Here is a 14,791-nt window from a genome sequence, read left to right on the forward strand (position 1 = left end):
CACTAAAATTTTTTCCATGACCTTTTGCATATTTCCAGGTACAAAAATAGCCCTACCTGCTCCAGTCCTCATTTTCTACAGTACAACCTGAGTATAGTTAATTTGTGTGCTACTATTCTGCTGGTGTTCAGAAATATGTTAGTTTTATAAACTGGATGCCATCAACTGTGTGGCACAACAACCATATGTATTTTCTGTGTAGGAAAGAGAATGGCTTGTACTGAAAGGAGGGAAGTGGATCAGAGAGCAATGATACTTAAGAATAAAATTTCTAGTCTCAGATTCAGAAAAGGCAGTGGCTGCCGGTTGATATCTACTGATGAGAGTGGCAGTTTATTAATAATCTGTCATGTAAAGCTGACATATTGGGTGCTGAATTCTGCTCAGCTGTACAATGAAATCTCATCTATTTTATTACCTCTAAAATTACATACTTTCTGTCGAAAGACTTTTGCAGACCTAAATATGTTTCAAAGTTGTTTTCTTAATGCAGATTTCTTCTTTTTTCCCCCTAATTCCTCATTATTGATAAGATGATCCAAAAAAAGCCTAATCTCAGTCTCCCAGTATACACATAGTCCAAATAAATAAGTTTCAGTTCAGATACAAACTTTGATAAAGACTGATAGGGTTATCAGCAGTCAAAAGGACAAGTCATAGTACATAAATTACTTACTCTTGATATGGCAGGGGGGAAAAAGACAAAAAAAAAATTATATCCTAGGAGTTGTGTACACCCATTCAGATGTATTGCAAGCAAAGCCCTATGTAATTTATCATTACACAAACATGACTGAACTGGGAGGAGATGAAGGAAGAGATTGTACTTGAAGAAATTGCTAAGAGTATGGAAATGATATAAGTTTTGATTCTCATATACACAGAAATATGTGTTTTAGACATGATGTGCTTTCTTTTCTTACTCTCTAGTTTCATTTTTAAACGTGATCAAAATTTCTAAGGAATTTGATTCAGAACTGCAACATTCTTTTTGAAACCTCTAAAAGGTTGATTGAATTTGACACATAACAAAACATGAGAAACTTTACACAGCCTATTTAGTAATGAAGTCTAAACTATAAACATTTCAAATGTTTTCAGATTTCTTCATTATCCTTTCCCACTTTTCCATTTCAGTGTCATACAGTGAGCTGAGTGGAACTGACAATCTGACTGACAGAAGCTGGAGGCTATTTCAGAAGAAAAATTACCTAAACCTTTACAGCCAACAACCAATGGAAGAATCACACTGAGCCAGCAGGATCTTTGACCTGACTCAGAGTCCCAGAGTTTATGTTGTGTTCTTTGATGTTTTTATTAAAATAACTAATTATTTTTAGTTGGAGTTCTAGATTAAAATAATTTAACAGCCTTTTGTTTAAGACTAACATTGCATTTAGCTGTATATATATTTGCACAGTATATAAGTGATTTTCTCCTAAAAATTCTGAAGTACTCAGCAGAGATCAGATTATACTGGACTCATTGCCCAAGTGGATGTAGGTGAATGTATGGGCTACATCTTCTTTGAAAATGAGGCCCTAATCTTTTTTCCTACAGAAAACCATGTATTTGTGGGACCCACCATTCCCGATGGACTGGAAAAAGATTTGTTTTCACTATGCAATTTTTCTGTTTCTATTTCTACACAGTTTCTTACTGAGCATAAAAATTCAGAAAAAAACTTCCACAGAACACACACATGCACACAGAAGGACACATTTCCTGGGATTTTTATCCTGATATTGGACCAGAGTTACAAAGTATTGAGGAAAAAAAAACATGTTGGTGAAATATTGTCACATGACAACTCCTAAAATAACTTTTGGAAGGCAGCTGTAACTGCATATGAAATGAAAAAAATAGTTTGCTTCTTATGTTATTTCAGCAAACCAATATTATCCAAATTTGAGCTGGACTCTACAGATCTTCACATGTTGACAATTCAGGTGATACTTTTCATACAGAATATTCTTTGAAAAAGTTTGTTTCTTTCAGGAACAGAATCTGGATGAAGGTGAAAAGGCAGGATATTATCCTTTGAAGCATGTGTCCAATAACGCAACAACAGTCTAAATACCCAGTCTATTTTTCATTCTATATTTTCCATGGGAATTTTAAATGATCAAATCTCTGATAAACTTGTGCTTTAACTGCACTTTTACTTCTGCAGTGAGTAATGTAACTATTTTCTCTGTTTTCATGCTGAATATAAAATAATGGGAAAATAAAAGAGACAACAGAGTGATTCAGTTCTGGTTTCTAATGTCTTAAGCAATAAATCTCATGCTGCATATGGCATTTATAAAGGTCTTTAGAATTTTATTGGGCAAATTCCTTCTTCCTCTCCATTTTTGCAGGGAAGCTGCATTAGGTAATGACTCAGTCATTTATTTTATGTTTTTTACAAACCCAGTGAAAATAATTCATATGAAAGATACAGATATAAATACCTACATACCTAAGAAAGTATAGTATGTGGACCTGACTGACAAAGACTTCTGTGTAAGATCAAGCTCACCAGCAGTGTATGAAAAAGGACTTCATTTACAGGCCGCTGATATTAACAGCAGTTTTTTCACTAGGTTTTGGGAAAGATTCCAGAAGAAGAAGTCTCAGTTCTTTAAACACTGAAAAATAATTAAAATATGTAATTACTTTTTTTTTTTTAAGAAAGGAAAGGAAATAGTTACCTTTAAAAAAGTTCTCAAATTTATCATAACAAATCAAATTATGTAATTTTAGCAATTACTTCAGTGAGGTTATATGAGTCACTAATTTTCTCTTGTGGCATTACAAAATAGTAGTACAATATCTTTTGGACTTAGGGAAAAATTCCTTCCTTCAGAGAGTTAACAGACCTCTGCTGAAGCAAATGGAAAACTTTTTGCTATGTTGTATTTTAAATCAACTCTTTTTCAGATTTGCAGTAATAATGCTGGAGGCTGGATGAAAGAAACAAATTTACCTTTAACTTATTATTTATGTTTCCAATTTCACATCCTTTGTAAATGGGAGTAACTCTAAGCTTATGTGAGCAGATACTGACATGGCCTTTGAAAATAAGGTAATAACTTCAAACTATTTTTCCCCCTTTCCTATAGCCTGACAGCAACCAACAATAATTTGTTTAGTGGGATGGCTGTGAATTGTCAAAGAAGTTCAAAGATGTCAGAAAATCAAAGAACAATTGCTAATAATCCATTGACAATGGTAGCCACCAGTGTGTCCATTACTAGTGATTTCTAGTGTGTCAGGAAAGACATGGCTGTCATCCATTGGATAGTTTAAATCATGCAACTGGAGAAATTGATTCCAAAATTAATGTCTATTTAGCAATATTACACCATCATTTCTTCCTTGATTGACTTCATTTAGCTCCTAACAAATCCTTATCTTCTAGAATTTGCAACTCTACATGATAGCCCTATCTCTTGGTGAGTAAGCCCCGTACTTTGGTCTGTAAGCAAGTTTCAACCTGTCATTGTTGCTGGCTGAAAACTAGCAAAGTTCCTTATAAAGAACAGAATATAACCACCACTGCAAAACCCTGAGGACTGTCATGTGGGTCTCTGGTTTATGTGACAAGAGTTTACTCCCACTGTATGTTTAGCTCCATTCACCTGAAAATGAGATTCAAGCTGCCTTTTCTTTGAAAGTTGATTTTAGCTTCAGAAATAATCAAATTCCCAAGAGATACAATGACATGCTCAGAGGTACAAAAGACAGTATAACATCAAGATTGTATAGCATTATCCTAATGATAATTAGGCCTAAGCTTTGGCCATGGTAGAACTTTTTAATCAATATATCCAGAGTATGCTTACTAAAAAGTGAAAGCTGTCTTCAGTACAAAAACATTTTTTTTTCTGTTTCACATTTTATGCAAGTTGGTAAACTTTTCATTGGTGCTATTCCTTATTAAAAAATGAATTTGGTGAATATATATTGTGTTTCAAATAAAAGAAAACTTTTTTTTAGGTGATACATTTTGATCTCTCAGAAGGATTGAATACGTTTCAGCAAGAGTCACTTTTTCATGAATGTCACAAAAGTAAAAAAAAAAAAACTAAAAGAACGCCAGACTTCATGCTTAATTTACATACACCTTTTTACTTTTACTGTGGCATGACCTACAAAATCTCTAGCCATATCATTTCACAGTGAAATGCTAGTGAATCTACTACTAAGCACATTAAAAGGTATTTTTGCTGTATTGGCTTTTTCTGTATTCTTACACTTATCATGCTCAAAATTTACATTAAAAGAACAAGTGGCTAAGCACTTTTGCAGTGCTTTTAAGAAAATATTACCTGTCATGTTGGAAATGTATACATATTCAGGAGCATGTAAGTGTATCTATAGAGCATATACAAACACTTAAGGACTGAACAGGATAAAATCTAGAATGCATTCAGGAAGATTAATATGTTTTTAAACACACAAACCCACATATGTTTGTGTTTATGTCCATCTATGCGTATGTAAATAAGTAGTCAGAAGTAAAGTTTTCCAAATACCGTGTTAAATATAGTATCTAACAGCAAGGTTTTGCCAGTGAACATACAAGCAAATCTGCAGTCGTATGCCTGATTGATAAATTGTGGTACAGCATTCAGAGGCATTTAGGCAAAATGCCATTTTAAGTTTACTGCTGAAAATTCTGTCTTTAAAAATTCTCTTCATTATTTTTAAATGCAAAAAAATGTTGTTTGTTTTTTTGTCATCTTTCTGGATCAGATTATTTAATACTACAAAAAAAATCTAAAAATTATGACATTTCTGGGTTGATGAATTCTGATAGCCCCCATACAGGTTCAAAGTCAAGAAAATGACTTTCTTAAGTGCCAGCTAGTAGAAAAAAGCATCACAAGCTGAACATAAAATAAAAATGAATCCCACGTTCCATGACAAGTTCCTTCTTTGACATTGCTTTCACTGACATAAAACTACCAAAAATGTGAGCAAGACAACTATTGACAGTTATCAGAATCCATTCAGTTGCTTAACATCCTAGAAGTACAGACATATCCTTCAAAACTGCGGTGATTGCCTATTGCCTTTTACAGACTTATCTCAGAACATCCAAAAGATGTCCAGGAAACAGATGTTGCTGTTTCCTCCCATTGTATATTTTTTTTTAATTTAACAATTACGTGTAAAGGAATATATGGCATGCTTGATTGGTGTTTTTTTGAGAAATTTGACCAAGGTCCTGAACCTTTATATTCCTTCTTCAACCACATGAGGGAATAGATAAATAAAGGATATGTGTGAAAGCAGTTTAAAAAAATTAATATCTGAAGCAGGAGAGGACTAGAAAAAATATTAAGAAGAAATAGGTAAAAGAATAAGAAGGTTTGGCTTTTTGGTTTTGTTCTTTTAATTGGGGTGTTTTGGTTGCTTTGTGTTGTCTTTTTTTTAATTCCTTTTTATTTGATAGAAAAACATAAATACTGGGTATTAGGGGATGTCATGGACATGACGTTGACATAAGGTTAAGTAAGTTCCCGGTATCAGTTTTCCAGTGAAAGATTTATTTTCATCCATTGGTTCTGTATTAGTTTGTGGTTTTTTTTCTGATAAACCTTCATAAGAATGACCAAGTCACTCTTAAGTGAAGGAGAAAGTTGAAAGCATTAATTTATTAAGTATTATTTTTAAAATACATACATAATTTAATGATAACTTTTTAAAAAAAATATGCATACAATCAGTACTACCACTTTAATAGTGCCAATACTACTTATGTTTGTCTGTTGTCCTAGTTTCAGCTGGCATAGAGTTAATTTTCTTCCTAAGCAGCTGGTATAGTGCTATGTTTTGGGTTCTTTATGAGAAGAATGTTGATAACACTGATGTGTCCAGTTGTTGCTAAGTGATGTTTAGACTAAGTCAAGGATTTTTCAGCTTCTCATGCCCAGCCAGCAAGAAGGCTGGGGAGGCACGAGAAGCTGGGAGGGGACGCAGCCAGGGCAGATGACCCAAAGTGACCAAGGTGGTATTCTATAACATGTGACATCATGTCTAGTATATAAACTGGGGGGAGAGAGGCTGGGAGGGACCGCTGCTTGGGAACTAACTGGGCGTCGGTTGGCAGGTGGTGAGCAATTGCATTGTACATCACTTGTTTTGTATATTTCAATCCTTTTACTATTATTATTATTATTTTATTATTGTTATCATTATCATTATTAGGTTCTTCCTTTCTGTTCTATTAAACTGTTCTTATCTCAACCCACCAGTTTTACTTTTTTTCTGACTCTCATCCCACTGGGTGCTTGGGAAATGAGTGAGTAGTTGCATGGTTCTTAGTTGCTGGTTGGGGTTAAACCATGACATTTGTGCCCCCTTCTTTGAAGTATTTATTGCAAATTACTAAATCAGGCATACCACAAGCCTTTGTTTAAACTTCTGTCTCAGCAAAACACTGTTTAAAGTACAAGATGAGATTTCATCCTTGATTCAAATTTTGCAAGGATTCTTTGATACTTCAGTAGCTGCCTGTATCATTCTAAGTTCTGCTTCAGTCATCTGCATCACTTTTATGTTAACAAATTGCAGGACAATAAAACAATGTAGGAAAGTTCTCTGACAAATCATCTATACCTACAGTTTACAAACACCACGAGGGAGAATCCCATAACTAATTTACATAATTTGAACTTTGTCAATTTATGCAAGGATTTAATTAGACTATTTATCTTTCTACTTTGAATAGACTGGAAATATTATGCTATTGGAAATGAGCCCCCTTCCATAATAAACCCCCAGCAGTTGCATCTTTTAATTGTTCCAAGTATGCTAAACTTAAGTGATCCAATTTAAACAAATTGATAGAGCTTCTTTTTTTTTTGCTGGATTTTCCCATAAAGTTGTTGATTTCTGTTGTGTATAATTTGATTTGTTTGGGTTTTTTTTTAACTCATAGAAAAACTTACTTTACCATAATTTCATGATATTGATCAATTATTAAACGCAGTTATCTCAGTTGCCTCCTATATTCAAAAGCATAGAAACTGCTTTAACATGATATTGAAACCCTGGTTCCTCAGACCATGAGATATTATTGGTTTTGAGTACTTCTTTCTTCAAAAATACAGCTTTATTATACATCACACACACACAGACACACACACATAGATATATGCTTGTGTGTCTTTTATATATTATCAGTTTTTCAAAACATAAGAAAAAAGTTGATTACCAGGAATCTTATATTGGGTAGTATATCAGTATTATAATGAGAATCCTCTAACAGTTACTTCAGTGTATTGTTTCCAAACATTTTTTCTGTTTCCTCAACCACCAGATATTAACAAACTTAACAAGGCAGGTATCGATACACTTAAGAGTTTTGACAATGTTAGATTGCTTATTACTACAGAATTTCTATGAGTACAGGAATCTGAATAAGCTCTGTGTTCCAGTACACATTCTGATATTTAGAAAAAAACTAGATTTGATGGATTTGGAATTTAAAAACATTTTATAGGCTTACAATAGACACCTCTAAATCACTTACTGCAAGGAAGATTCTACAACTCTGCTGTGAAGCATTGCCGTAGTTTAACCCCAGGCAGCAACGAAGCACCATGCAGCTGCTCACTCACTTCCCCCGCCCCCCCCCCAGCAGTGGGATGCGAGAGAGAATCGGGAAAAGAGGTAAAACTCATGGGTTGAGATAATAAAGGTTTAACAGAACAGAAAAGAAGAAACTAATAATGATAATGATAACACTAATAAAATGATAATAGTAATAATAAAAGGATTGGAATATAAAAGTGATGCATAATGCAGTTGATGCACAATGCAATTGCTCACGACCTGCCAACCGACACCCAGTTAGTCCCCAAGCAGCGCACCCCCAACCCCCATTCCCCCCAGTTTATATACTAGACATGACGTCACATGTTATGGAATACTGCCTTGGCAACTTTGGGTCAGCTGTCCTGTCTGTGTCCCCTCCCAACTTCTTGTGCCTCCCCAGCCTTCTTGCTGGCTGGGCATGAGAAGCTGAAAAATCCTTGGCTTAGTCTAAACATTACTTAGCAACAACTGGAAACATCAGTGTTATCAACATTCTTCTCATACCTCACTCAAAAACATAGCACTTTACCAGTTACTAGGAATACAATCAACTCTATCCCAGCTGAAACCAGGACAAGCATATGGGATAGCAATAATCAGCTCCACTCCTCAAGGACTATGAGCAAAAGAGCAAGAAAGAATCTCATGGAAAACCAAAAGAAAGAGGATGGAAACAAAGCCCTCCAGACCTGTCCAAATATTAAGACAAAATATTGTATGTGAGTCTTTTCAATCAATGCTACAAAATTCAAAATTTCAGCCTTTCAAAAGAAGCTTCTGAAACAGAAATATGCTTTGGAACTCAAAGGTTGTAACTCATTACAAAAAAAAGAGTAACATGGTAAAATATATCATCATTTCTGCCATGATGCTTTTTGAACTACTACTTTCACACAATGAGTGGAATCACAAAACCAAGCTGACAGATCTGTTCTCTTGGGTTTAGGTTTCCACTGTCTAGGAGCATTGTTTGCTGCCCATGTGTGCAAAGTATGACAGCTATTTGTGTTATACAAATGAGGTTTCCTCATGAGTTTGATGTCAATTGAATGATAATCATATTGTCCCTTGTTATAAAACAAGCACTCGACTTTATTGTATTTAATACTATAACACAAGCTTAAAACACAGGAGAATACTTTGGTAACCTGTTTAATCTTGTTTGCCTCAATAGCTTTATTGCATTACTTACTAATTTATTTCAGCAACATGCTAAATGTCAACACACTTTGTTCAAATGTCTTCATATTAAACATAATGCTTCTCAAAAAGACTTAGTATATGGAAAAGAGAAAAAAAGTAAACTACAGCAACCACAAGTTTCCGGTAATTTTAGTTTTCATTATAACAGTTATCTCACTCCCCAAAATTGTCACATTAAACTTCTGTTAGTAGGAAACCATTTTGATAAAACCCATAACATGATAGTTTTACTGTCTACTGCTGCTTGGTCCTTATTCATGCCTAAAAGATGGTTCCTCACAGGAGAGTTAATGTAAAAAAATGCAGTTTCTATCTGGAGAACCTCTGTCATTTTCACAGATCACTGCCTCTTTTGTTCATGTGCTCTCTCTCACTTTGTAACTATGTCAGCTCCTGTGCTTGATGACTATGTTAACATTGGTCCCAAAATGCAACATGGTCAAGTTACACAGGTAGCACTGAAGTACAGTTATGTCATGGTTTCTTCAGTCAAACTATGCTAAACCAACCAAAGAAAATACAAAAAAAAAAAAAACCACAAAACCATAACAAATTCATCTTCTAGTTACACAATAAGGAAAAAAAAACCTTTTTCCTCACTATCTTTTGAAACAAAAAGAGATTAATTATTCACTGATATTACCAGCTGACATCACAGACTGGGTAGGATTTTTTTTTTTCATGCTCCAGGAAACATAGTCATATGCCAGAATACAGTTATTCCCAGAACCATCCAAATTCAAGCTAAAGAAATAACAAAAATAATTACTCACCCTGAGCTTGCAGGTTTGGAACTCAGTAAAAAATTCTCGATCCTGAGATCTGAGAAACACAAAACAAAAGCTTTCTATCACCAGTGACTATAGTTAGACATTGGATACATGGCAAAATGAGCAAATGATAGTTTAATACTGCAAAGAATTAACATACATATATGTTAAAGGAAAATCAACTGGCTTAAACCTTGAATTGTACACTTTGAAAGCACATTTTATGTCAGAAAAGCAGCCCAATAAAAGCCTAAGCTTTTAAGTGTGTTCAGACTTTCTCTCCCGACCACCCAACAGTCTTCTGAGGAAAAATTAATTTTAAGATCTCTCCTGGAACTGAAAATTTGTGAATTTCCGTGGAGACCAATAAACTCCAGGGATATCTGGATAGAAGAGGTTCAGACTGTACACCAGAGCAGTTCAAACTATGACTTGAGAAGTTTATTTGAATATAAATAGCTCCTTTAGAAAACAAATTACTTTAATGCTCACCAGATATTAAAAAAAAAACAGACTACATTTGAAGATTTTGATTTTAAGAGTGGGAAATCAAAATAATCAAAATAATACTAGAAGATATACATTTCATGTTTGAAAGAGATTAGAATGCTCTGTGACAGCTGATGAAAGTTCATCGGAGTAAAAACAATAGAGAATTTGTCTGGAGGTGGACGTTTGTAAATCTGGGGATGTGAAAATGGAATATCTTCTATAAAGGCAGAGGAAGAAAACAGATTAGTACAGCAAATCTCCTTTCTGATCATCAGATACAAATGATTCATCATTGAATTAACATTCATTTCATCAGCCTAGATGCATTTCTTTATAATTGCTAAGATTTGTTAAATTTATCAATAATATAACCATGGTTATTTCATTAATAAGGTTTGAGGTTAGCCATTAGCTTAATAAGAACAATCTAAATTTGATTTTCCTGCAGCAAATTAGTTTCCAACTTTTTGTCTACAGGCATTTTTTTCTTTCCAGTACAACATTAATGAAGATTAATGCTCAAAATTTAAAATCTGCCAAATAAATATTAGAAAATACACAAAATAAAAACATGTTTGAATAATAGAAAAGAAGGATACATAGAAAAAAAATGACGCATAAATGTAGCATTAAATTTATTTTAGTTTTATACTAACAATAATTAACATAAAAGAAGATTAAATGCTATGGTGGTAATTTGTATGCTTTGGAAGAGGTATGTATGTCTCTGTAATCTTAAGATTATTCAAGACATCGTATTAACAGATTATCCATTCAATTCTTGCAGTGTTGCCAAGTTCTAACAATTTTTCCATGGTGTTTGCATTACATATATTAGGTTTGTGTTTTGGTTTTTATATTGGTTTGTTGTTGGTGGTGTTGGTGGTGTTGGTGGATTTTGTCGTTTTGCTTTTTTTTTTCATGGCTCAAGGAATGGCAGATTTTTTTCCAAAGTATTTTAGACATGTTCAAGAAAGAACCGGAGGATAAAAATATATATATTTGGCCTTTCTTTATCTTAAAAAAAAAAGTCAGGTTATTTTTATTTTTAAAGTTTCTTACAAAGTCTTGAGCTGGACATTTAAAAGTGAAAATCACATGGGTCCTGCTGGACACTCTGTTCTGTCACTGCAGAAGCCATCATGCAATATTTCCATTAAATTCAAGGGGGGGGGGGGGGGGAGAAAAAAAAGGCCAAACTCAACAAAGCTCCTATCTTAAGAGTTTAACTTACTGTTATCTGCAAATAAATTTTCCCAGGACATTGTTTTGTATTTTGTAACTTTCTTCCCTTCCCGTTTCTTTCCTTATGAAAGCAGCAATATATGACTACTAACAGGAGTATCATAACACAAGTGAAAAAATGCCTCTTAAGCCAAATATACTTTGCAAACTGTTGGTCTAAAAGAGTCTAAATCAATCTGTGGCTAACAACACCTTTTTTCTATTTTATTATTTTGAATCTGTGTGGGAACAATTATGCTAGAATATTTTGCTATACTTTTAAACCATTGAAAAAAAAAGTTATTTAGGATTGAAATTGTGTGGAAAAACTTAAATCTTATTACCCTCCCTTCAGAAAGTCATTCCATCATACCACCACTCTAATCCTTACATAGAAAACCTCCAAGGGCTTTAAACCAGGAAATTATAGGTTAATAATCCTCAAGCATAATCCTACTTCTGCTGTGAACTAAAATATTGATCTAGAAAAGTCACAAATTCTTTCTGTCCAAGAACTTTCCTGCTCTGTAAAATCATCTTGGGAGTTTCAATTAAACTTCCTCATGTACTTTGAGACGTTTAGATGAAAAGTGCTATTTTTTTACTTCTATTTATATAAAAATAAAATATCAATAACATAGTTCATTGTATTGTATTGCCAGCAAATTAATCACACTTTGGAGACAATAGGAACTCTACCTCCTGAAAGTAATTTGTTTTTATTTTAAGTAAAAGGTGATTTATTTTCCAAGTTTGCAAGCTCACACAACTCAGGGCATTATTCAGAAACATTTAAATGCTTAGCCAGTTCCCACTTTTGTAGGATGTTTCTTTAACAGTTGTCAATTTTTTTAAAGCTTCTTTTTCCTGAATTTCTTTAAATTTCGTAAGACCTCTGTTGTCTACTAGCATCACAATTTTAGAAAGCAAGTAGGAGGCTATTATCCTGTGAAAATGTTTTCTTCTATTGACACTATCACTTAATTAAAAATCACTTATAAGAATGATCATTAACTAAATAGATTACTGTATTTTCAAGCTCCTTTTATAACACCCCTTATTTAAAGGCACCAGGGGAACTACAAGACAGTAACAACTACTGTTATGATGATTCAGTACTGGTCAATGTTAGCATACCTTTCTTTCAATGGGTTAGAAAAGAAAGAAGGGATTAAAACTCTTTTTTCAATTGTCTTTTTGCACTTTAGCTTGAAAATACTGGTAATAAATCAGCATAGAAAACAAGACCCACTACTCTGATGATGATTATTACCAAGACAAATTCCAGTAAGAATTCTAGCAATGTTTATTATCACCTTTTTTCCATTAATTCTTATCTCCTTGTGCAACAGTTGCACCAATTATCAACAATAAAAAAATGTTTCTTTACTCACTGATACTTAAATTCAGTTCCAGAAAAAATGTGATCCAAAATTTTATTTCATTCCCATTAGATAGTATCCTAAAATATCCACACCAAAATGAGGATATAATTTAAAATTAAGTGTTTTCCAAGTAGGCTGTGAAAGAGTTAGGAATTTTTAACATTTCATTCAAGTGTAAGTTATTTTTCCACAGCAATTTCTACTTAGTTTTTGTATGTCTAAAATATTTTGCTACCTTTGGAGAATACAAGACCCTCCAGTCTCTATTCTCTTTATGAAATTTCTTGGATTTTTAGGGAAAGAACATAATGTAAAAGAGACAAGTGATATCTTCATAGATTATTCTGATATCTGGTTCTTTCACAACTGAAAACAGATGCAAGTACAGCCTACAGTAAAAGCAGTAGGAATGCATTTTGTTTAGGACTGCTCTGTCATTTTACCTGATAATTGTGTCCCCTTCACTTAAAAAAGCCTGAACAGTCCCTACTTATTTCCAAATGTGTTTTTGATCCACAGGTTTTAAGTATTGCATTAGTTTTCCAACAATAGCCTTTTTACAACCATTTCTTGCTGAATCAAAATCTTTGTCAATCTGATAAAATTTGTTGAAAAGGAAAAGAGTGTCAAAAAGTTCCATTAAATTTTATAATCCCATTTTCATAATCTCTTGAGGGAATAGTCTGGTTTATAGCAAAACACAGTCTTAGGTATTTCAAAGCCTAAAAATTCAAAAAAGTATCCAATTCAATTATTTTATGGAGATTATCTTCATATTAAACCACATAAATGTCTTGGCAGGTAATCTGTACTTGTATAAAATACCTCTTTTTCCCTTCTCATTATTAACCTTAATGGAAAATCCAGCTTTGTTGCCAAAATATTATGGTTTGGGCTTCCCTAACACAACATAGAGCCTATATTTTACATGATAACACTACCAAATATTTTTTGTAACAGGCTAACTTTTTATTGCAGTATCTCTTTGGCAATTCTTTTTGTTTATGTGAACTGGAAAGGTTACATCTGGACTTCAGGGCAGATACTCTCCACCTTAACTCTAGTGGTCATGATGCACAGATACACATGGTAGACTATGTTATTATTATTTACCAGGGTGAAACCTCACCAAGAACTTTCCCCTTACATAGTTGCCATTAAAACTAATCTCAGGTGTATAGGGCAGGCAGGGAAGGAACTATGGTACGCTTAAATAGGTTCTGAAATTTGCATGGTTCAAGAAGCAGTAGTGTGGGATCTACTAAAGAATTTGTCTGTGCTGTACTGGAACTTGCAGTATGAGGCTGTGTTAAACTTTTGTATTGCTGCGCTCTATCCAGTTATTTCTGTTTTGTTTCTGTGCATTTTGTGATGGTATTCTTGCATTTTTGTTGTATACTGTTGCTTTTGGATAAGCTTTCTCATTTGCCAAGATCTTAGTAAATTCTAATCCTATCCTCTGGGGGCATTTACAATCTTGCCCAGCTGCCTGTCAGCCACCTATTTTTAAAGCTTATGGTTTCTTCCATCATTCAAATCTCTCTCTTTTTTTTTTTTTTTAAACACTGAAAACCAACATGGCCGAAACAGACCTCTGCAGGACCCCCAGCTGAAATGATTAATGATTCCTTGTTAACTGAAAGCAATTTTTCAAACAGTTGGTGGTTACATCTGATTCATATTTTGCTGGTCTTGTTAAAAGAATATACTAGTACACACACCTTATATCCCCCTTAATAAAAACATAATTATATCATATTTACTTTATTTTCCCACATGGAAAAAATCATGCTTTAGCAATTTATACATAAATTTGCTTTATGGAGACAAAAGCATAAAAAACATTTCAGAAAAAGTAATTCTTCTCTCATAATTAGCACCATTTTTAAACAGTTTGAATTTTCCTCAAGCTGCACTGAAATTAACGTTTGCTTTTGCCACAACATTGTTAATTTTAAAGACAGAGTTGCAGGTGGCTTGGCGCTGTAGTTACACACCCCTTCATAAATGGTTATCTGTAAAACTTCTACCATGGGTTAAGAATGTATATACAGGTACCAGAGTACACATTATACTGTAAATATACACTCCTTAATAATGATAGCTTCTTTGTATGCCTATGCTCAT

General features: G+C 33.6%; 1 protein-coding gene across 21 annotated transcripts in view; it reads right to left on the bottom strand.

Annotated features, from left to right (window-relative positions):
- The window catches only part of PTPRD (protein tyrosine phosphatase receptor type D), a 1,298,969-nt gene that overhangs the window by 734,884 nt on the left and 549,294 nt on the right, over positions 1-14,791 (bottom strand). For all 21 annotated transcript variants that reach the window (XM_069776173.1, XM_069776170.1, XM_069776168.1 and 18 more), the window contains one exon: positions 9,567-9,615. The gene's annotated coding sequence lies outside the window, so the exon portion shown is untranslated. The remainder of the gene's footprint in view (positions 1-9,566; positions 9,616-14,791) is intronic.

Source organism: Haliaeetus albicilla, chromosome Z (genome assembly GCF_947461875.1).
Source record: "Haliaeetus albicilla chromosome Z, bHalAlb1.1, whole genome shotgun sequence".
NCBI lineage: Eukaryota > Metazoa > Chordata > Aves > Accipitriformes > Accipitridae > Haliaeetus > Haliaeetus albicilla.